Genomic DNA, 25,709 nt, shown 5'->3' with positions numbered 1-25,709 from the left:
CGCTTCGGCGAAGATGGAGCGGTGCTCGATGGTCCCTCGGAGCACGGGAAGAGGGCGCCTTACCAGGTCCTCTCTCGGGTCAGTCTTCGACGATTTCGGGAGCCTTCGGAACGGTCGAAGCAAATGCAACAGCAAGTCTTCTTCTTCCAGCTGGACGTCGAGGATCAGCAGTTCCAGTTACTCTTAGAGTGGAGACTCAACTCCAGAACGCTTCTGAACAACTACCAGTGGTGAGAGGTCCCCAGATATACTATTCTGTCTCTCATCCACACTGCTGGCACACACTCAGCAGCCAATCATACAGCAGGGCATTCATGCAGTCAGTCAGCCAATCAGGCACACAGTGCATTCAGGCCACACTCTTCCCTTTCAGACACTCACAACAAGGAATGTGGATTGGGACAAGTACCCAGCCATTCAACACTACACACTGCATTCAGGCCAGTTTCGGGCAGGGCTGTCTCAGTCTTTGTCTCGCATGCCAGAAACCAGACAACCACAACAAGGAGTGTATATTGGTCACACACTCCATTCACCCAGGTCCCACCCACAGGAGGTACCCACAACATACAGTCACTGGGAAGGCTCCAGTCAGTCTAGCTGGGCCTTCACAACAACACTATATATGGAACTTCCACCCAACAGCCAGTCAGGGGGAAGGGACAGAGTCAGGGCTTCCCAGGACTTTGGGAAACAAGATAACAGGCAATAGAAAGCAAGAGGCCAGAGGGGCCATCTTGTTTCCTATCAGGAATCAACTGCTCCCAATGGCAGGGCCTGGGTATCCCAAAATGGAGGACACCCAGAGCACCTGTCAAATTCAGCATGGAGCTGCCACCAGCCCATACCCTGCTCTGTGGGCCACCCACAGGTGCCCAAAAACATACACTAGGGGTACAGGGTTGTACCCCTGCCCATGGGTGCCATAAGGGTATCCCATGGGTCTGTTCACCAAACCAAAAGCGAGAGCTGCACTGCCAGGAGTCCCACATGGACTCCTGGGCAGAAACCTGACAGAACACACGATAAAAAGCAGTAAAGGGCAAGGATTCAGAGGCCCTGTCCCTCTGATGCATTTCCAGCATCACAGTCGCCCCCCCCCAGACTGAGGTGGAGGGTGTCTAATCTCCCACGGGATAGACACCCTCATCCAGACGGTCAACATACCTTCTGGAAAGGCCATCTGCATTATCGTGACTCTTCCCTGGTCTGTGCTCTATGGTGAAGTCTAGCCCTTGCAGGCTAATGGACCACCTGAGCAATTTCGGATTCTCACCCTTCATCTGCATAAGCCACTTCAGGGGCTTATGATCTGTTTGGACTTCGAAGGTAGACCCCGTAAGGTAGGGCCTAAAATGCCTAAGGCTCCAAACTATGCTAAAACACTCCTTTTCAACAGTAGCCTATCTAAGTTCTCTAGCCTTGAGTTGTCTACTGATGAATATGATAGGATGTTCTCTCCCTTTGTCATCTAACTGGGACAAGACAGCTCCAATTCCGGTGTCGCAGGCATCCGTCTGGACGATAAAGGGTCGGCTGTAGTCAGGCGCACACAACACAGGTGCCCTACACAGACTTTCTTTCAAGCCATCAAAGGCCCTCTGACAGTCTTCGGTCCAATTAACCTTCCTAGGCGGTTTGGGTGAAGTTAGAGCTGTCAGGGGTGCAGCTATGGTTCCATAGTCTGCCATGAAATTGCGATAGTACCCAGTGAGGCCCAAAAAGGCTCTCACCTGGGTTTGAGTAGTGGGAGTCTCCCAGTTCTGTACATCCTGTACTTTACTGGAGAGAGGTTGGATTTGACCCCCTCCTACCTCATGACCAATATAGGTAACTTTCCCCTGAGCTATCTGGCACTTGGTGGCCTTGATAGTGAGGTTAGCCCTTTTCAAGGCCTGCAACACCTTATCCAGATGTGTCAAATGCTCTTCCCAGGTGGAACTGTAGACGGCAATGTCGTCTAAGTAAGCCACACAAAAGGCTTCCAGCCCCCTGAGCGCATGGTTGACCAATCTCTGGAAGGTGGCAGGGGCATTCTTCAACCCAAAAGGCATGACCCTAAACTGGTAGAGTCCCTCAGGTGTTGAGAAGGCCGTCTTTTCCTTGGCATGGTCCGTCAGAGCTATTTGCCAATAGCCTGAGGTAAGGTCAAAGGTGCTCACAAATTTGGCAGCACCTATGGTGTCCACGAGCTCATCATCCCTGGGCAATGGGTGCGTGTCAGTTTTGGTGACGGCATTGACTCCTCGGTAGTCCACACAGAACCTCCAATCCTTGGTACCCGCCTGGGAACTTGCCTTGGGGACAAGGACCACTGGACTGGACCAGGGACTGGTTGAGGGTTCAATAACACCCAGATCCAACATCTTGGCAACCTCAGCCTGGATGTGGTTCTTGACGGTATCTGACATACGGTAGCACCTGCTTTTGACAGGCACACTGTCACCAGTGTCAATTTCATGCCTACACCATGGTGTAAGGCCTGGCGTCAGTGAAAACAGAGAGGCATACTGTTGGAGCAAAGCCCTGCAGGCCCTCTGTTGCTCTGTTGTCAAATCCGGAGAGAGATGTACTCCCTCCACTGAGCCATCCTGAGGGTTGCTATGCAGCAAATCAGGAAGGGGCTCACTCTCATCCTCTTCTTGCCCTGAAGCTAGCAAGAGACATGAGACTTCTGCTCGCCGGTGGAAAGGCTTGAGCCGGTTGACATGGAATATCTGAGGGGCTACCCCAGAGGCTCCCATGTCAACCAGATAATTGACTTTGCCCATCTTGGAGATGATCCTGAAGGGTCCAGTCCACTTGTCTGCCAAAGCTCTAGGCTTGGCAGGCTCCATCACAAGGATCTCCTGTCCCGGAGTCCAATCCACTTGCGAGGCTTTAAGGTCATGCCAGTACTTATTCAATTCCTGGCTGGCCTTGAGATTTGCTGTTGCCTGACCCATCATCTGTGTCATCCTCCATCTGAGGCCTAACACATAGTCCCCCACTTGCTTGGCGGGACCTGGAGGGGTGGCTTCCAAGCCTTCTCTGATCAAGGCGAGGGGCCCCCTCACGGGATGTCCAAAGAGTAACTCAAAGGTGCTGAAACCAACACCCTCTTGCGGTACCTCTCTGTAAGCAAACAGCAGGCATGGCAGGAGGAGATCCCACTTCCTCCTTAGGGGTTCTTCCAAAGCCCCTAGCATGCCCTTGAGAGTTTTATTAAATCTCTCAACCAGACCATTGGTCTGGGGGTGGTAAGAGGTGGAGAACTTGTAGGTTACCCCGCACTCTGTCCACATGGTTTTCATGTAACTAGACATGAAGTTGGATCCTCTGTCAGAGACAACCTCCTTGGGGAATCCAACACGGGTGAAAATGCCCAGGAGAGCCCTGGCAACCACCTTGGCAGTGACAGTCCGAAGGGGTATTGCCTCAGGGTACCTGGTGGCATGATCTACCAAGACCAGGATGACCGATGTCCACCTGAAGTGGGAGGGTCAAGGGGACCGACGATGTCGATGCCCACCCTCTCAAATGGTGTGCCAACCACTGGCAATGGCTGCAGTGGGGCAATGACACTGCCTCCAGTCTTGCCAGACAACTGACAAGTTGGGCAGGTCCTGCAGTGGGACTCCACCTCTACTCCCATCCGTGGCCAGTAGAAATGGGCAGAGAGCCTCTGCTTAGTCTTCTTGGTCCCAAGATGACCAGCCAAGGGCACCTCATGCGCCAACTGCAGTAGGAAGGGTCTGTAAACCTGGGGTACCACCAACCTCTTGAGGGCACCAGGTCCAGGCTTAGTGGGCTCACTAACAAGGAGCTCACCCTCCCAATAAATCCGGAACGTCCTAGGCACTTCTCCTTGTGCCTGGGACAGGGCCTGTTTCCTCAGTCCCTCGAGAGAGTGGCACTCTCTCTGTCCCCTACAGAAGTCTGCCTGGGAGGGTCACCCTTCAGCTAACAAGCATTGAAGGTCGGGATGATCCTCCGGGTTGAGAACCTCTCCCACAGGAGAGTCTTCTGTCTCTTCTCCCACAGGAGTTGAGTTGGGGTTTTCCACTGGATCCAGCCCGTCCGGAGCATGGATCCCAATGGGTGCTGTCGGAACAGCAGGAAGAGAAGGTGTTCCCTCCACAGAGGTGGCCTTCTTGGTCTTCCTTCTTCTTGTCTTAGGCCTCGCCTTTGGCTCGGGTACCTGACTCACAGCCAGACCCGGTGTCACCTGTGACCTAGTGACTGTAGCAGCAGTCATGGGAAGACCATCCGAGATCAACCCCAACTCTGCTAGATCATTTCCTAACAGAATGTTAGCAGGGACATTGTCCTGAACCAGGACAGGAAGCTTTGCTGTCTTGTCTCCAATCATGAGTGTGACTAAGGCTACAGGCGATAATTTGGGAGGCCCACCAGCTAACCTGGTGGTTCTCAGAGGAGCACCTACATAGTCCTCTGGCTTGAGCAGGGTCCTGTCCACCACTGTCATGCTTGCCCCAGTGTCTCTCAAACCAGTAGAAGCCTGGCCATTCAAGAGGACACTTCTCAAAAACCTACGGGTGTTCTGTGGGATAGTCGCCAGTACTTCTGCATACTGGTCCCAGGCCCCAAGGGACACTAAGGAAATCTCTACCGGAGCACCAAAAGTGATCCCGGTAGAGGAGGGGAGGACAGTGGCCTCCACCTCAGACACGGGGTAAGGGTAGGTCAGGCTGACAGCCTGGACTCCAAGTGCCTTACCTTTACACTTGGAGTCACCCCTTTTGTGATCCAGAGCCCCACAGTCCCAACAAGCGCCAGGAGTGCGGGGTACGGTACTGGAACCACTGGGAGCCTGCTTTGCAGCAGGTGGACCACTACTCTTATTCCCACCCACAGATGACTTATCCCCACTAGATTTTTGGGTCTTGGGAGAGGAAGGTTTAGGTTTACCCGACTGTGACTGCTTGTGGGACTCCTCAGCTTTCTGAGAGGCCCCCTTTTCTTTGTCCTTGTCCTTCCCACTGGAGTCCTTAGGGGACACCCGGTGGGAGACCCACTTGTCAGCCAACCTAGCCAGCTTAAAGGGGTCCAAAATGTTCTGGTCAGCCACATACTGACGCAGCTCTGGTGAACAGGCTTCAGAAAAATGCTCAAAAAACAAGAGGTGGGACAATTCAACAAAAGTCTTAACCTTGTATCCATCGATCCACCCCATCATGTTCATGTGCGCAGCACTCACCCAGTCAACCCAAGACACATTCTCTCTTTTCTTAAAATCCCTGAACCTTCTAAAGTATTGGGTAGGTGTCTTGCCAAACTTGGCAATCAAAGCAGACTTCATACACTCATACTGACCCCTTTCTTCCACACTCAGCTTCAGAATACAGTCATATCCAGTTTGAGGCACTCTGCTTAACAAACACTTAGCCCAATCTCTTTTATCAACATCATGAATCGCACAAGCCATTTCAAACGCTTCAATCCATTGGAGGATATCTGAACCCTCCACAAATACACAAACCAAATCTTTCATAAACTTGGTGGCTGGGGACCTGACACTCTCACTGGTTTTAGCTGAAGTCTCCACTCTAGCTTTCTCTAGCTGGATTCTCTGACATTCAGTGTCCTGGCTCTTGAGTTCAAGGTCCTTATTTCTGAGTTCAAGATCCCTATTCTTGAGCTCCACCTGTTGAGCCAACTCCTCTTTCTTAAGTTCAGCATCTATTTCCAACTTGCGGTATTCAAAGGCCAATTTCATCCTTAATAACTCAAGCTCCAAGGAATTGCTGGGGTTTGGAACAGAGGCAGCAGGAATGGCGGCATTCCCAGAAACAGATTCAGCAGAAACCCCAGGGGCAGAGTCCTCATTGGTTGCATTCCCCCCCTCATCAAGAGTTTCACCATCAGTCTGGTAGTCCACCAGGGCAGCTATCAGCTCAGCCCTAGACTTATCCACAAAATCTAACTCCCTGGCTTACCAAGCACTCTGGAGAGCCTCCAAGCTCATCCGAGTTAATTTGCCATTTGCAATAGACTCCATTGTTTGTAATGCAGTTATCTTGTACACAAGTAAACCTTAATTTAATAAAGTGCAGATATCTTTTGTAAGTGGCACGGTTATACACTGATTCTTAAAACCATAAGCATCCCACCTCTGCCACCAGCTGTAAAGACTGGTAGGGGGTGTCTGTACTTCTGCTCTCTATATGGTAGAAGAGAGGCACAGAAGACCCCAGCCAAGATTCTCTATTACGGTAGCAATGGACGAGCAATCAAGGCCTAGCTTCTCAGGAGGTGATGCAGGCTGGTTCTTAAGTACAGTGTAGTCCCCAAGCCCACACAAAGGAATGTCCACACACTGTATTGGTTAGAACACAGTCTTTATATAATCAATATTCAAGGTTATGTACACTTATCATAATAACTCACTTTGTACTTAGGAAGATCAACTATGGCAAATATATACAATTCTAAAGTGGTACCACCCTTTGTATTAGATCTCATTAAAGTGCATCAACAATACTGTAACAATGTCACACAGATCAATAGAGTGAAACCAGCAATAGAGAGAGGAGAGAAAATAAGATGGTTGAGCAATAGGCAGAATACTGGCCCCTACCACTAGACACAGTTCTGTGTGGAGATCCCCCCACCTGGGCAACCTGTAAAATAAAGATATAGCACAAGCCCAGTCCATATATTGTTCTGCAAGTCTTATTCCCTCCTATAATGTTTTACCCCCCCAATGTACCTGGTGGAGTCGAGTTCTTCGAAGAGGCGTCGACAGATCCTTTTTGAGCGACCCCCTTTCAAGCGGGAGTCACGGATCGTCGAGAGGCGTCGAGAAGCGTCGAGGAACTCGGCGGTCAGCGGCGGGGAATCGACGGCCCTTCTTGAATGCCTTCCCTCTCAAGCGGGAGACACGGGGCGTCGAACGTCCGTCGACAAACAGGGTAGAACGGCGTCGATGAGGCGGCAGCTTTGTCCGAGCGGGGCTCGTCGGCATCGGAGCGTCGACGTCCTGCAAGGCAGAGGCGTGCGGGGCACCTCGGTGACAATAGTTCTGGACCGCAAAGATTGTGGAGATGGAGGCCCAGCAAGGGCGTCGAGTCGTTCGAGTCTTTGTGGTCTTCGGGTGGCGGGAAACCCACCGTCAGGTTTCTCCTCGGCGCGTTGGTCGTCCTCGACTTTCTCCGGCACGATAAAGCGGTCCACGGTGCGGACGAGGGAGTCCTTCGATTCAAATGTTCTTAGGCAAAGGAGCGGGCGGCTCCGGTCGTCGGCGGCACGGCGTCAAGTGGTTCCCACGGCTGGGCAACACCACTTCGACGGGCCTCCAGCGGTTACACAAACCCGCGAACCCTGGTCGACGGCAATGGACTTCGACGGCGGCGATGTCCGGGTGCTTCACTTCGATCTCCTCGGCGGTCCCGTCTCGGGTCGGCAGCCTTTCGAGGGTCTGTCTTCCAGGGCGCTTCGGCGAAGATGGAGCGGTGCTCGATGGTCCCTCGGAGCACAGGAAGAGGGCGCCTTACCAGGTCCTCTCTCGGGTCAGTCTTCGACGATTTCGGCAGCCTTCGGATCGGTCGAAGCAAATGCAACAGCAAGTCTTCTTCTTCCAGCTGGACGTCGAGGATCAGCAGTTCCAGTTACTCTTAGAGTGGAGACTCAACTCCAGAACGCTTCTGAACAACTACCAGTGGTGAGAGGTCCCCAGATATACTATTCTGTCTCTCATCCACACTGCTGGCACACACTCAGCAGCCAATCATACAGCAGGGCATTCATGCAGTCAGTCAGCCAATCAGGCACACAGTGCATTCAGGCCACACTCCCCCCTTTCAGACACTCACAACAAGGAATGTGGATTGGGACAAGTACCCAGCCATTCACAACAACACCATATATGGAACTTACACCCAACAGCCAGTCAGGGGGAAGGGACAGAGTCAGGGCTTCCCAGGACTTTGGGAAACAAGATAACAGGCAATAGAAAGCAAGAGGCCACAGGGGCCATCTTGTTTCCTATCAGGAATCAACTGCTCCCAATGGCAGGGCCTGGGTATCCCAAAATGGAGGACACCCAGAGCACCTGTCAAATTCAGCATGGAGCTGCCACCAGCCCATACCCTGCTCTGTGGGCCACCCACAGGTGCCCAAAACATACACTAGGGGCACAGGGTTGTACCCCTACCCATGGGTGCCATAAGGGTATCCCATGGGTCTGTTCACCAAACCAAAAGCGAGAGCTGCACTGCCAGGAGTCCCACATGGACTCCTGGGCAGAAAACATGACAGAACACACGATAAAAAGCAATAAAGGGCAAGGATTCAGAGGCCCTGTCCCTCTGATGCATTTCCAGCATCACAACAGTGTCTCTAGGCAGGCTGAGCACTGTATCCAGGAAACTGTGTTTAGAAGACCGATAGGAGAACTTAACAGTGAGACTGTCAAGAAGTGTGCAGGGCTACAAAATCATGTGACTGTGCAACACGAATTAGATATATAAGAAGCAGAGGAACTAAGACCAGAAACATTTCTTTTCATTGTAGAAAACCACCATGACCGATATGCAGCCTGTCAAGAATAAATCCCTTTTTAAACATATCACATATCGTGTGTTTTGATGATCCAACACATGGAGCATATTTGCACTGGCCAGCTACATGTGGCAGACTCTGGGATCTCTTTGCACCATCATTTCAAAGCATATGTTCAAAGACAAAGGGCCTCATTCCGAGTCCGGCAGTAGCCCTGCCAGTGCACCGGCAGATTGTAGCTGGACTCTGAATGAATTAACGGCACCTGACTTCCCGGTGCCACTGGGCTATTCCACGTCTGGCGGCCGGGAAGCCAGGTGCCGGCAATTTCGTTACTACCCATTCCCATAGAGTACTATAGGACTCTATGGGAATGGGGACAAAGGAGCACCGGCACCGTTAACAACGGTGCCGGTACTCCCGTGACAAGTCTGCCTACCGTGGACACTGCACCCAGCAGGGTCAGACCTGTCAGGCACAGCGGCTCCAGCAGGCAGACTTGTAGTTTGCCGGTCCGGAAACAACAGTGCCGGTAGGCTTAACAGCACTGTTGTTTCCGGACCGGCAAACTTATAATGAGGCCGAAAGTGCCCACATAGAGGTTTATGAAGACCAGATGGTACGTGGGAAGTTCCATTATCATCGTCGTTGGGTTTCTGGCAGAGTTGAACTTCAAGGGCAAGACCAAAACGGCTAGGAAACAGGTCACACAATAGGGGAGCCATTTGTGGGTTAAGTTATGTGGAAATGGAACAAATACTGGTAGTGAACCAAGAGATGGGAACATGACCCATTCTGATGGATGTCGTCATAGTGAAGTCGTTTTCCAATGTTTACTCAACCATTGGAACACTAACAGGTTTTTGGCATTTCATTCTGCTCAGGAGAAAGTATGTTCAATGAAGCATGCTGTACACAAAGTTATGCTATGCCCCCACAATCAGCTGTCCTTAAATAGTATGGTTTGATCGAAAGTAATAACTTCAGTTCAGTTCATACACTTTATTTCGGCACTGTGCATGAAAAGTTGCACATCAAAACAATATAAAGAAAACACCAATAGCATACAATCCAATGACAATCTCATTCCGTTGGAATAAATTACAATATGCATAACCAAGACAAAATAACACATGATGCAATATATAACATTTCATACAATAAGATTGGTATACAACCTACATCCCCTTCATATGCATTTATAGAACCGGCCTAATTTCCAACCATCCTGTTCAACAGAAATCATCTTCTCATCCAGGCTCGGTGGCGGTATTAAGCAACAAAGTAGGCAATATTCACATTTTCAGTATTTTTACACATTTCCGATGCATCCTCCAGTCTGTGTACATTATGCAACTGAATCAATGGCTTCAAATGCCTTGCATGCCGGGTCCTATAGCCCGAGCATGATAACATAAAGTGGCTACGCGATTCCTCTCGCTGGCCACAGACTGGATATGCGCTACTGCCAGAGTCAGTCTACGATCCGGTGAACTTAGCCACCATCAAGTTAAAAAATCTAAACTTTATGTACAGTGCTCTAGCAAATGCTGGCTGAATGTTGAGAGTAGGCCACAAGCAGACACCATCTTAGATTGATTGTACTCTGTAGCGCCTGTTTAATCCTATACTTGGTGTTGCCATTTATTATAAGCAGATTATTCCACAGTTCACTAGGGCCTAGTGCAAACAGTAAAACCTTAATATGTTGAAACCATGGCTACGAGGAGCCACCTTCTAGGGACATTATGTGAGTTGCCACCTATTTATATCTCTCAAGGCTAGAAGTCCCACACAAACGATCCAAAATAACACCAGCCTCATATCGTGGGCACCAACTTTCCAGTTCGCAGTTGCCTCTATTCACGTCAGAAGTCCCCCGCTAGGTCCACCTAGGGGCCCGTTCACAGCTGGAATACTGAAGGACTGATAACCTTGAATGGACACTTCTTCCACTGCCTGGGTCTCTTGGAGACAGATGACCGTATGCCGATGTATGCATTTTTCCCAATCTCGATCAACTAGGTGTTTTTCAGCCCCTGCTATGTTCCATGAGACCAAATTGATATTTACTGTGTTCCTATCTTGGCCCCTACACTTTTGACTTGATTGTCAATCTACTGAATCTAGGTTCCCAGGAATATTCACAGGCAGCTTCTTAATTGGTCTAGGCTTCTTTGATAATCTTGCCCTGGGTCCCAAAGATCTTGGAACAAGTGGTCTCAGTACAATCTTTGAACCCTGTGGGGAGGTATGCTCAATATTTGATTGCTAGGAGACCCTTGCACTAGTGATATTTCCTTGAGAAAAATCTGGAGGAAATCTCTGTCTCCATATGGTGCGGGTTTCCTAATACAGAACTCGATGTTGCTTCTAATCACGGAAAGACATCCCTTTATGTGACAAATCCAATTAATACATTTGTTGGTTAAAGAATCATTGGACTCATAACTGCCCATAGCCAATCTAAGCACATTATACATCACGACATATTCCCACCACAGTGACCCTCTGTGCTATGTGGGGCTTGACCATGGATCCACCTACTATTATTGTTGACCGGTTTATTATCCCTCTCATGATGTATCAATGCACTCCTTGGTGAATTGGTTTCTGTAAACCTCTTTACTGTCTTTTTTATGGCATCCGACCAGCTATGATTGCTATATTGAGTACTGGCCTTCTCGGGGTTGTAACTGGATGATCCTTTCCTATCAGTTGCCTTGCACTGTGCTTTGGTATTCACTTGGGGACACTCAGGTCTAGCACTATTGCATGATGCTTGGGAGTTTACTGCCATTTCCCCAGTAATTTCCTCTATCAGGTTGCCTTGGGCTCTCGACTCTATATTTATATGATTTGGCCCTGGGCCTGGTATACCAACTCTCTGCAGTTTACCAACTATTTTCATTACATCACCAACTGCAGTGATTAGTTTCTTTAATTCCTTAAGAATTTCATGCACACACTTCCCTGTGGGCTCGTTACATTCTAAAGGAGTGATGGAGTTAAAATTACCTGCATCCAAGCTACTGGCATTAGATACTCCAACACTTCCTGCTCCTCAATTGTTAATTCTATCGTCTATTTCCCTTCTAGTACCACACTCATCAAGATCATATAGCACAGCAAATCTATTACTGACAGGAATAGAAGGTGATATCACAATTGGCTTGGGGTCAGCCCCTGCAGCCCTATCATCGCTGTAGGGTTTACTCGGGGGAAGTAGTTAGGGTGGAGTTGCCTGGGAAATGGAACGATTGGCCACCGGGGAGGAAGCATCTAAAGCAGTGACATTTGAAGGTATCAATAAGGGGTGGGGTCTTCTTTCTCATGATCATCCCATATAGGAGTATAGGCTCCATTAACCCTCCCACTGTTGTGTGCCACTTGTCTATCCCCGGCCCCTACACCTACAGGGATGCTATACCCCCCACCCCTTGGCCCTTAGGATTACCATTTCAAACTCATCTAACTCTTCACACCTTTCCCTTTAACCTTCCTTGGTTCCCTTACCAGGGCCCACTTATGCCCCCTGTTCCACCTCCCTAGGGTTTGCTAGATCGATCTTGATTTTGTCGAGAGGGACTACCACCGCACAGTTATAAAGTGCTCTTTTCACGTTTGGGCCATTCCCTCCATTTAAGTGATCTATATCATATAGAAGGTTCTAAATTTCGGAAATCAAGACATTTAACTTCTTTTATGGACTCAAAGAGCTCAGTAAAATACTAGTTACTTTTCTTTTCGCCATGTGACTTGATTTTCCAAGCAGAGGTTTATCGGTGGTATATTCCTTTAATTTACTGGATAAAAGGGTATGTAAAGGCGTGCTGGACACAATACAATGATAATATCTGGGGTAGAACTATAGCTGCAGATTTTAATTAATATGTAAGACAGCAGTATGCAGTTTAATTACAGTTTAATGAAAAATCTTTTATATGCATTAAAAGGATTGTACTGTAACGGTCACTAATGGTCACTAATGTTCACTAATCAATAAATACAATGTTAAAAGAATACAATATGCACAAATAAATATATGAGCAATTATAACTGTTACAATATCACAGATAACACAAAAATCAAGGTAAAACCATGTGCACCAGTCACAGCGCCAATACATGTCAATTGTGTCCAGAATATAAAACCAACCCTGAGCAAGGAATGCTCGATTCCTTTGGAGGGCTGCCATAGTCCGACTCCCCGTCCTCGATCATTCGTTTATGGTATAAATAAAAATGCCAATATAAGACCCAAAGTCAGGGTTTAAACACTTTAAGCCAAAAGCCATTCATAAGCATGCCGGCAAAAATATACGACGCAAACCCGTACAGCTATTTGCCTATGGGTGTAAGAAACCCCTACCAGTCATAGGATACTTCAAGACTAACCTGACCTACGGCGACAGAAGCTGCAAAACACACATCTATGTAGTGGACGCTGGAATCGAGACCCTGCTCAGCTGCCCAACTGCTGAAAAACTACAGCTAATCCTGTTCATCTTCGCGATCCACTCCAGAGAAATTGACCACCTGCTGACCAAACACAAAAAGTTATTCCAAGGTATCGTATGCCTAAAGAGGAGAACAGTGAAACTCCACATTGACCCCAAAGTGGAACCAAGAGCCATCCGACACTGAAGGGTCCCGTTCCACATGAGAGTGGCAGTAGAGGCTGACCTCAACAAGATGGAAGACCTCAGGATCATTGAAAAGACCACAGGCCCCACACCATGGGTGTCCCTTATGGTTGTGACAGCAAAGCCCAAGCAACTGCAAGCCATATGGATTTGCATTGACATGCACCTACCCAATGTGGCCATGGGGCGAGAAAGGTACATCAACCCGACGGTGGACAAGCTAATAGTGGTCCTCATAGGAGTCGCCGTCTTCAGCAAGCTGGAGCTAAGATCGGGGTACCACCAGATCCGCCTAGCGAAAGAGTCAAGATACATTACGGCTTCTCATCACACCTAGGGCTGAGAAGGTACTGCCGGCTCAATTTTGGGATTTCCTCCAAAGCAGAGGTTTTGCAACATGAAATCAGGAATGTGCTACAAGACCTACCAGGAGTCATCACCATAAGTGACGACATACTAGTGTACAGCAAGACGGAGGATGAGCACAACAAACGGCTTGCAGCAACACTCCAGTGACTGGAAGAATCTGGACTGACCCTCCATGAAGAGAAGTGCGAATTCGGGAAGCCGACACTAAGCTTTTTCAGATATGTATTTAATGAAAAAGTACAGTCTCCAGACCCCTGCAAAGTCGTTGATATCAAGAATGCCCCAGCTCCCACAAACGCCATGGAGGTCCACAGCTTCTTAGGAATGGCAATGTACTGCGGGAGATTCATCCCTGATCTAGCCACCATTGCCACCCCACTGCGAGAACTCACAAAGACAAAGTCGAAGTGGGAGTGGAATAAAGTACATGATGCAGCATTCCAGAAGATAAAAGACTCCCTGTCCAGCGACGCCACCATGGCCTTCTTCGACACATCGCAAAAGACAGAGCTGCTGGTCGATGCTAGTCCGGTTGGCCTAAGAGCAGTACTAACACAAACAGACCCGGAAGGAACAGTAGTCCCCATCGCATTTGCTAGCTGTGCACTCAACCCAACAGAGAAGAACTATGCTCACATAGAGAAGGAGGCTCTTGCCAGCCTATGGGGATGACAACACTTTCATATATACAATGTGGGTCAACCGATGAACATACTAACAGACCACTAGCCGCTGGTCCCAATACTCAGGAGGTCGGCACCACACCCCCTGCCAGGATAGAGCGCTGCATGCTCCAACTGCAACAGTCAATCTGGAAGTACAATACTGAGCAGGGACTGACAACCCCGCAGACCTCCTGTCATGGCACCCAAGACCCGCCACTGTGACAGAATGTGAAGTGGCAAAAGAGACAGAGGAGCATGTGTGCCACATCATTGCGTGCGCCGGACCAAAAGCAATGAGATTAGACGAGATCATGTCAGAAACAAACAAAGACACCAGCCTTCAAATCGCCAAAAAGGCCACACTAAGAGGTGAATGGGACACCTTCCTTACGGCAGTCTCTAATTGATCGCCACAAGCACAAGAACTGATGCAAGCACTGTTCGGGATCAGACATGAACTATCAGTCTCCCCGGAAAGGTTGATCCTCAAAGGACATATCACCGTAGTGCCCTCCAGCCTGCAAGAAGGGGCACTATGACTTGTGCACAAAGGCCACCAGGGGATCATGAAGACACATGCGTTCCTCAAGTTACATGGGTGGATGCCACAAATACAGCAGAAAGTCATCTCCCTTGTGGAGACCTGCTCATCATGCCAAGCCACCTGCCAGCCAGGACCACCAGAGCCTATGGCCTGTCCACCCAGAAGCGAACACAGATGGGACACTGTGAGTGTTGTCTTTTGCACCATCGCCAACAAGGTGTACCTCTTGGTGGCTGTGGATGAGTACCCATGATACCCGGAGGTTGAATCAGTAAAATCCACTGATGCCGCCCCAGTGAGAACTGCACTGGAGAAAATGTTCACTGTCCATGGAATATCCTCATCGCTCAAGAGTGATAGCGGCCCACCTTTCAGAAGCAAAGAATTCCAGCGATTCATCGACAACATAGGGGTCAGACACCACCATGTCACTCTGTGCTGGCCCCAGGCCAATGGAGACGCCGAGCAATTCATGGCATCCATCAACAAATGCTTGCGAATTGCCAAGGACAGAGGGCAACCATGGCTGCCAGAGTTGTACCGGTTTCTCCGGTCACACAGTCAGACTCCACACTTAGCCACACAAGTAAGCTCTGCGGCCCTCATATTCGGAGTGCCCATCCAAGAAGGGCTTCCCTATACCACTCCTGGTGTCCTCCCCAAGCAGACCTAGAATGGGTGGAACAGAGGAGGCAAGAACACAATGGAAAGGAAGATCACACAAGGAGAGCAACACTAAGCCACCTGCAAGTGGGGGATATGGGGCTAATCAAGAACAGAGCCCCTCCGAGGAAGATGGCACTCCCCTACAAATCATAACCATGGACCATCACCCCTCAAGACCATGGACTAGTAACTGCATCCCGGGGCTCAGAGGCAGTTACACGGAATGTATCCCATTTCAGGCGAATACCAAGCACCACCTGGCAGGAGACTCAAGAAGAAGAAGTCCCAATGAGGGCAGGCTCCATGACAACAGAACAAGTGCCCCGGGCAGAAGACCAAAGAGAGCCACCAGGAACACAATCTGGAGAAAGCGCAGAAGTAGAGGAAACCCAAACAAACACCACCGTGTCTTCCGTGTCTCACCGATAAGAGAAGACAGGGTGTGATAGTCGCTCCGCCAATAACCTGTACCTTCCACGCGGCTACGTGGATTCATCCTGAATGGCATCTACTGGAAGATGGGGGCCGGTGAGAATAAGAGACAGTAAGACTCTAAAGTTAAAAGTTAAAGCAATGCCTCTGAACATGTAACATGAGGCCATAGTTATGGGTTTTGAAAATGGTTGTTGTTAGTTGGGGAGGGATGTGATAGTCACATGCCACCAATGGGCGGTGGCCGGAAGCAACCACATGACAAAGATGATTAAAAGGGAGTCAGAAAGCCTGTAAGGGCACTGCCGCTCAGAGACTGCGAGACCTACGTGTGTGTCTCCTTTATTGTGCTACATGCCAGGCCTGCCTTGCTCGCTCACCCCGCACAACATCACAGTCTGGAGCTGGATTGGCAAATCATAATAGGGTCCCCCTGTCTCCTTTGTTACCTTTGTTACCTTTGTTACCTTAGGCCGCCGCCCAGGCTTGTCCTGTCTCTGCCTTGTAAAACAACTTACCAAACAGTGGGCAGTGATGTTGGGCGATGTTAAGACACAAAATGCCGGCCCTGTTCTTCCTTCAGGCTGTCCTCCTCATGGGAACCTGGGAACCTTGGGTCCTTAGGTCCTTGATTCCTTGAATCCTCATGCTGTCCCACCCACAAATAGAGTCAAACGATCAAATAGCCAATGAAATCATTCCTGAAACACAGCCCCTGAAAGCTAAAGAGCCACGCAACTGCAGTATTTGAACCTGCGACCGAAGTCGAACTGACTGATGAAGTTTGGTCCGGAGTGTGCCGAGGGTTGGTGAGTACTTACAACCCTTACCGGTGGCCCCTGGTGCATCCATCCGTTTTTATGCATGAGTGTCTCCTGAGGGCCACTCTTCTTTATTGAGGTAGCCTGCGCTACAAGCTTTTCCCAACTCTTAGATCCTGAGTCACTATAGCCCCTGCATTTTGGCTCAACCGCATGATCACGTGCACCAGCACCAAAAGTACTTTTCAGCACAAGGCTCCACTCATTTTAGGGATTGGATTGCCTCTAAGTTAGGGTTTTATTTGTGAAGGACTGCCTAACTGATATTTGCAATGTATGATTCTTTTCTTTACAGGTTGTGGACCCTTACTATGTGCTAGTCAAAACATGTCAGAGCATCCGGCCCCTAATCAGCAAGGAAGATCTCCTGTCATTCCTAGGTCTCTGTGAGTATTATGCCCTGTTCAACAGGGGGGTTGCAGCATTAGTGGAGCCCTCAAAAAAGCTGCTGAGGAAGGGCTCCAAGTTTGTGGGGTATGACGAACAACAAGGGGGCCCTGAGGTAGTTTAACAGAGATTGCTCAAACTACTGCCCTTCACACATTCCACACAGTTAAGCCATCCACGTGTTCTGTAGATGCAAGTAACAAGGGGCAGGGATCCAACGCTCTTACAAAATGAAGGCTCCACAGAACATTTGATTGCCTACGTGTGAAGGGCACTTAGACCCCTTGGACAACTACTCCTACCAAGCAGAGGAAATCACTTGTGTCTGGGATGTGCAGCACTTTAGGCAATAACCGTGGGGTGCATCCATCTCACAAATAACAGTCCATCATCCCTTAGTCCAAGTCTTTAGTGATGTGAGTGCTATGTTTGGCTCTTCAGGCTGGCCCACCTTTCATATTTATTGTAAACCTATATTGTGACATTTCTTTGAGGCCACAGAGACTCAATGGGACAGCTGACTGTCTCTACAGATTGCCTCTCCCAACAGGTGAGCCAGAGGGCAATGATGGGGAGAAAGAAATCTTAGCACCCTTGCCTGAATGAGAAGGATGTGGACCTGGGCCAATTTAAGCCATTCTCACTTTGTGACTTGCTGCCATACCATAATGTCCATTGCGATTGCAAGACATACCCTGGTGTGGCTGTCAAATGTACATTTCTGGGAACACTGTTGAGGAGGGAAGAGTAAATTGTTCCCTTCCTTTGAGTCAGGGATGTGATAATCCCTAGTGCTCACTTTAGACATTTGTGAATCTCAGTTACTTAAAGGCAGTGGTCGAAGTGTATGAAAAGAAGTAGTGGAACTATACTCCCTGCTGGCCTGCCCGACTCCCTGCAAACACCATCACCACGCCTCCTGGCACGCAGAATACAAACCCACAAACAAACGTACCTGCTGTTTAAGACAAGTGCAAGTTTCAACTTCTTCCTACGCTCTTATTTTAAAACAAGGCCATTCTGAAATGATTTAAAATAAAAGTGTAGGAACAGTAAAATGTAATTTAAAAAAAGTAGAGTAGCACCGCTCCCAACCGCTACCGCTCACTTCAACCACTGCTTAGAGGGCAGTTAAAGAACATTTCTGATGCCCTATGTTTGACCATCAGGTTGAGCTGCGGTTGTCGAAACAACAGAAACAAGGTAATAAAAACCTTCACAGCTCGCCTCATGTCTATTGCAAAATATAGAAGTCCCTGAATCTGGTTGCTGTTTGACATTGTGTAAGACCTTTTGAGTGCTCACCGAAGAACAGGTCCGCCATGGCAATACTCAACCACTTCTCTAAGAAAAGGGCTTCCTGAGGTTTCAATGCCTGCAATGGTGTTTGGCTCATTTTCCGCGAGATGGAAAACTTTCTGAAGGTATGGGACATAGTGCACCATAGGTGCCCTTTTCCACCCACTGGACAACATTCTGCTAGAGCGGGTAAACAGTGTGTTTACTGAGTGCATGCAGAGAGACCTTGATAATCAGTGGTATATGAAAACTGATGTGAAGAGAATGGCAAGCACTCAAGGGAGCACAGAGCATTCAGTCACAAACGTTCAACCATTTTGTGAGGCCAGTGCCAGCAACAAGCCAAAATGGCTGGTAAGCATGATAAATGTATCCAATGTAGTCATGACTGATGTTGATTGATGTTACAAGTAGTATCGAAGAGACAGAAGAGGACAACAATGCAAGAAATGACAGTGGCAACGAGATTAAGATCATCCCGCCCCTTAAGGTTGGAAAGTTAGTCAAGATAACCAGGATTTGGGCAAAACTATCACCTGGGGTCTTCCTAAAGGCCTCTGAAGCATTCTAGTCTATATGCACACTGAAACCAGAATTAGAGTTAGATTAGACTTATCAAGGGCCACTACTGATGACATACCAACCTTCCAAGGCTTGGACACGGTTGCGTCTTGTCTTTTAATATATATATTTCAGATATAGGCACTGCCCTGGATCTTTTCACATTTCACATTTTCCACACCTCGACTGCGCAAATTACACTTCTCTTGGTTGGCCTACGTGGATGACGTGGTTCTGATGGACCACACCCCTACTGGTTTGCAGAGCTTATTGGTTACCTTAAATAACTGCACAGAAAATAATTATTTAACAATTAATACAAATAAGACTAAGATACTGAGAGCGGGCTCCTCAAGGGAGAAATTGAACTACACTTGGACCTTGGATGGTGACCCTCTGGAGTTTGCGACGCATTTTACATACTTGGGTATCCCCATATTATCTGTTGATATCAAGACCGCACTAATGAACATCATACAGGCTAAAGCTGACAAAATGATCCCCAAAATGAAAAAGCTAATACCAAAAATTGCAGATTTTCAATCTTGCCAGTAGTTACATTTGATACTGGCAAAGTTGCGCCCAAAATGATATATGGTGTTGAAACCTTATTGACATTTGATTTTAATGAACTGGACTTGGTGGAAGCAAACATTTGGCGATCTGTGATACAGCTACCCAATTGTATCCCAGGTGTAGTTATTCGTTATGAATTAGGCTTGCATTCTCTAAAATAAAAAGTTTTTGGGAATATACTGTGCAAATATAAGAAGACACTTTCGAAGGGATTGTGTCCTCTGACGTATTCCTTCTCTTTGATAATTTGTCTCCAGCTTGCTGGCCTCGGAAATGTTTTCTCTGTAGAGGGCGCTGCGTGTCGACGTCCGCCGAGTCGATGTGCCTCGACAGCCACCGTATCGGCGCCGACGTCACCATGCCCATAAATAGCCACGCGCGGCGTCCGTTGCTCAGTTCCGTTTTTCTGCGCTTCGTTGGGCCTCGGAATATCGTTGCTCAGTTCAGTCAGATAAAACCCCTTATATTTACTCGAATACCAACTCGTTCTCGATGGCTTCTTCATTGGAACCAACGACTCTGCGGTCCGGCTTCAAAAAATGTCGAGACTGCGGTAAGAAAACGTTGATAACAGATCCACACAGGATCTGCTTGTGGTGCTTGGGAGTCGAGCACCATTGTTCGGAGTGTGAGGACTGCATGTCCATGACAGCGAAAGCCTTGAAGGAGCGCAAGGGGAAGCTCGAGAGAGGTAAGTCAGTCAAAACCTCCTCGAAAGTTTCTTCGGCCGAGTCGAGGCATTCGTCTCCTCGCTGTCGAAAGCATTCCCATTCTAGGTCTCGAAGTAGCTCCCACCATTCGTCGAGATCTAGACACTCAAAGAAGAGACGTCGAAGATCCCCTTCCTCGTCATCTTCTGCTTCCCCAGAAAGGGTCTCCTGCCCCACAAAACACAGCTCTCAGGCTGAGTGGGAGGAATTCAGTAAGAAAATGCTAAGCGTCTTCGAGAAAGCGGCCTCAACCCCCTCAAAGACAGTGAGGGTGATACCCCAGGTGAAAAACCCAAAAAATCGAAACGCCGCGAGTCGCTGCACCCGGCGAAAGAGTCCACCCGAGAGCGCCACGGGCCATCGGGTAAGAAGGCACCATCTTCGACGCCGTCGGCGAAGATCCCGTCGACGCATGGATCGGCGCCATCGACGCCGTTGTCGAAGGGTTCTTCGACGCATCGGTCGATCGAATCGACGCCATCGTCGACGCCGACATCGATGCCGATGAAAGAGAAAACCACGGCTACTTCACAGCCAACGGTGACACCAAGAGCCTCCGGCATGACGCCGAGACCGTCGTCGACATCCTCGAGTAGGATCACGATCCTCTGGAGTTCTTCGAGGCCTCTTCCAGTTTTCTCAACGCCTTTCTCGGCGCCTTCGAAGCTTGTCACATCGGCGTTGACAACATCAATGTTTTCTCGACCAATAATGACGAGTTTGGCTCCTTCTGCCTTAGAAATGGGTTTTGCACCATTTCCGAGATCAGAGTACCCCAGATTATCTTCAATCTATGAAGAAGGGGAGGATTCTGACCAGGAAACCTTCGGGTTGCAGAGGGCCACACTACCTGTTTCAGAGGATTTTACCTTTGAGGAAAGAAGGTTGAAAGACCTACAGGAATCATTCCATGAGGCAAGTGGGCTGGACACTTCCCCCAGAAGTGGGATTTGTCAAACCAGACCCAGGGAAACATGCCGAAACACCCTATAGAACCCTGATAGCAAGGATTATTGAATTTATGGGTTTGTCTGCGCCTTCACCTGTTTTTCAACAGGATGACCTGACAGACATACTAGACAAAGGTCCACAGGAGAATCCTGTGGTCCCCTTCCATGCAGCCTTGCAAAGGAAGATTTCATCTAATTGGGAAACTCCTGAGGTTATCCCTGCAGTCAATAAAAGATTGTCAGCCAAGTATAGGGTAGCTGCTGCTGACCCTGCAAACTTATCAAAACACCCGACTCCAGAGAGCCTGGTGATTCAAGCGGCAACCTCATCAAGCAGCAGATCTGCTTACCCTACTGTCCCACAGGATGGAGATGACAAAAGGTACGATGCTATGGCAAAAAAAGTCTTTTCTGCTTGTAGTATGGCGTTGAAGTCCATCAACGCCACCTGCACGCTCGCCAGGTTCAGTCACACACTGTGGGAGTGTGCTTCATCAGCGGCTGACTGCATACCGGAAGGAGAGGAAAGGGAAGCCTTCCTTAACATCATCAAAGATGGCAAAGATGCCATGTGCGAGTCACTTCAAACTGGCATCGATTCCGCTGACAGTATCAGCAGGGCCATGGCGGCAAGTACGACAATCCGCAGGCATGCGTGGTTGCGAAAGTCTGGCTTTGCTCCAGATGTACAGGCCAGACTTTTGAATATGCCCTTTGACGGCTCGTCTTTATTCAGTAAAAGGGCTAATGACAGTCTGGAAAAGTTGCAGACATCTAAAGCAGCATACACATGAAAGGGGATCGCCCCAAAAGTGGTACAGCTAATGAGGGGGTCTCAAATGTACAGACAACAGAGTTTCAAAAGCTGTAAAAACTAAATTTAGAAAGTTATAGTTACAATTCACATGGTATCCGATACGGGATATCCTAATTATTCTTACTTAAAGCAGCCCAAGGTAGCCATGAGAAGCATAGAGCAATGTAATGCCACACTGAAAACGTCTTTTTTTCAAGAGTTTTAACTCATTTATTTCACAAACGTGAGTATATTTAACAAATACATGAAATTCATTGCTTTTAACAAGTACATGAAATTAACAAAACACACAAAAAACTATTTCATTTAATAAATCTGCTGGTTGACTGTTTGAATGAAAACCAAGAACAAAAAAAGGAAAAAAGAAAGAACTATTCAGTTCAGTTGATTAAACAAAATGTATATACATTTGTACAGGTCTGAAGCAGCGGCAAAATCTTTAGGAGCTGCAATCCGGCAAACTCCTTTTCGCCCCTCAGGAACCTCTGGGTAAGGAAAGTCCTTTTGCTATTATTCCGCATTTGGGAAAGGCAGAGGACAGCTGGCTCAAAGAGGCCAAAGGAGATCCACCCAAGGTGGACGGGTCAAAAGTACTAAAGCCGCAGCAGCAGCAGGTGCCTCTTTACCCTCGGCATCTGCATCAGCCGCCCCCAAACAACTCTGAGGTCTTTCCACACAAAACACCTGTAGGGGGCAGGTTAACTCACCATCTGACGGAATGGCAGACTATTACGTCAGATGCTTGGACATTGGAGACAGTTGCCCAGGGTTACTGCCTACCCTTTCTACACATCCCTCAGAGTCATCCACCGGGGCACAGCTCTCTAAAAGTTCTAGATCCGCTCCTCTTGCAGAAAATTATAGACCTGCTAGAGAAAGGTGCCATAGAACCGGTACCTGTAGCGGACAGGAAGACAGGAAGACAGGACAGGAAGAAGGGCTGGCACTCCCCCTACTTTCTCATACCAAAGAAGGACGGAGGACTGAGACCCATCCTGGACTTACGAGAATTGAACAAGTTCCTCAGGAAGGACAAGTTCAAGATGGTAACTCTCTCTCAGATCCTTCAGGCTCTCCAGCTTCAGGACTGGCTGGTATCTCTGGACCTACAGGATGCTTATTTCCATGTGCCAATCCATCTCAAACACAGGAAATACCTGAGGTTCGCAATTGGCGACTCTCATTATCAATTTCGAGTTCTGCCATTTGGGCTGACCTCCGCCCCAAGGGTCTTCACCAAGTTAATGTCGGTAGTGGCTGCGAGTCTAAGGAGGGAAGGGATCCACGTCTACCCCTACCTGGACGTTTGGCTGATCAGAGCTGTATCTTCGGAACAAGCTCAGATCCAGCTAGATTATGTCTGCCACTTCCTTCACAAACTGGGCTTCTCCCTCAATTTAAAGAAGTCACAGATGATACCATCACAGAGACTCCAGTTCATTGGAGCGGTCCTGGACACTTCCCTGGGAAAAGCCTCGCCACCAGAGGTGAGGGCTCAAGATATTCTGCAGATGGTCAACAAGTTTCAAAATGCCCAACGTCTCCCAGCCTTCGACTTTTTGAGGTTGCTAGGCCTCATGGCATCCTGCATCTTCCTTGTGCCACAGGCTCGCCTGAGAATGAGATCTCTTCAGTGGGCACTGAGAACTCAGTGGTCGCAATTTGTCAGGGAAAATGACAGATCTCCTCCGGATTCCGGACAAGGTAGCCCACAACCTTCAATGGTGGGCCTATCCAGAGAACATCTTGAAAGGAGAACTGTTTTGGCAACCATGGCCGGAGATAACAGTAGTCACAGACGTCTCACTCACAGGGTGGGGAGCCCATGCCAACGACTTGACCATCAGCGGTCGTTGGTCTCCATCGGAGTCCAGACTACACATCAACCTATTAGAGCTGAGAGCAATCAGACTAGCGCTGAAAGCTTTCCTGCCATCAGTACAGGGGAGAAATGTCCTGATAATGACGGACAACACAGTGGCCATGCACTACCCCAACAAAAGAGGAGGCGTAGGGTCACTGCCACTGTGCAGAGAGGCAATGCAGCTCTGGTTTTGGGTAATTCAGGAAGGAATCTCTCTATCGGCAGTCCACCTAGCCGGAGAGAAGAACTTGACAGCGGACGCTCTGAGCAGGCAGAGCACAGTCTCCCACGAGTGAGAGCTAGCTCAGGAAGTCCTTCAAGAGATCTTCGCCCTTTGGGGAACCCCTCAGGTGGATCTGTTAGCCACCAGCACCAACAGGAAGTGCGATCTGTTCTGTTCAAGGAAATTTCCCCCGAGAGGAGCTCTAGGGGACGCGTTCGTAGTGGACTGGGAGTTCCCACACCGTTACGCGTTTCCACCAGTCCCTGTTATTCCTCAAATGATCAGGAGGTTGAGAAGATTCCAGAAAACCATGATCCTAATTGCCGCAGACTGGGCCAGGAGAACGTGGTACCCGGACCTTCTAGATATGTCCATCTGTCCTCCAATCCGTCTTCCACTCAAACAGAATCTTCTGTCACAGAAGGGAGGTCAGGTTCTCCATCCAGACATCAGAACCCTCAACCTTCACGCTTGGCTTCTGAAAGGGTGAGGTACAAGGATTGGGACCTCCCTGATGACGTCATGGAGGTGTTGCTTTCGGCCAGGAGGCCAGCAACAAAGTCTTTATACCGCTGCCGTTGGAACAAATTTTGCAGCTGGTGTAGAGAAGGGAATATCAACCCTTTTTCATGTGGTACACCAACGGTGTTATCGTTTCTACTCTACTTGGCAAACTCAGGCCTTCAAGTTGGCACTGTAAAAGGCTATCTCGCAGCGCTTTCAATCTTCAAGCGCACTGTGGAGGAACCATCATATTTCAAACTACCTCTAGTAATACAATTTCTCAAGGGATTAACTAATGTTTATCCTCCAAGACCATTCCAAGTTCCCTTATGGGACTTAAATTTAGTCTTGAATTTCCTAATGGGTACTCCATTCGAACCACTCCACTCTTGTTCGCTGAGATTTCTCACTCTTAAAACTGTCCTATTGGTAGCACTAACATCTGCTAGGAGGGTGAGCGAATTACAAGCTCTCTCTTGTAAACCCCCCACACAATTTTCCATAAGGACAAAGTTGTCCTACAGATGAAGCCTAATTTCCTCCCAAAGGTGGATTCTGAATTTCATATCACTCAGAAAATTACCTTACCTTCGTTCTACCCTCCTCCCCATCCGGGGAAAGAGGAAGAAAGGCTACATAGGCTGGACCCAAGGCGAGCTCTGAGCTTTTACATCAGCAGACTGGCTAGGATTAGGCAAGCAGACCAACTGTTTGTAGGATACTCAGGTCACAAGTTGGGACTACCCATAACAAAACAGACCATTTCTAGGTGTATTATTTTGGCCATTCTGGAATGTTACAAACTGGCAGGGAAAGAGCCACCCCAAAATCTTAGGGCTCATTCAACCAGGGGTATCGCAGCCTCTTCGGCCTCCAAAGAGGGGTACCGGTCCGAGACATATGTGCGGCTGCCACATGGTCATCCGCACATACATTCACAAAATTTTACAACCTGGATTCCTCCACTAATCAAGAGACCTGATTTGGCAAAGCTGTATTACATTCGGTTCATGCCTAAGGGATACATGACATTATTACTCCCACCTCCAATTACATGCCACTGCTATGGGAGTCTATCAAAGATAAGGAATACGTTGGAGGACACAATCCCTTCGAAGAACAAGTTACTTCTTACCTTGTAACGTTCTTTCGATGGGATGTTCCTCCGACGTAT

This window comes from Ambystoma mexicanum, chromosome 7q, assembly GCF_040938575.1.
Source record: "Ambystoma mexicanum isolate Mex_15411 chromosome 7q, UKY_AmexF1_1, whole genome shotgun sequence".
Classification (NCBI taxonomy): domain Eukaryota; kingdom Metazoa; phylum Chordata; class Amphibia; order Caudata; family Ambystomatidae; genus Ambystoma; species Ambystoma mexicanum.
The sequence above is the reverse complement of the archived record's forward strand: the minus strand, read 5'-3'. Positions refer to the sequence as shown.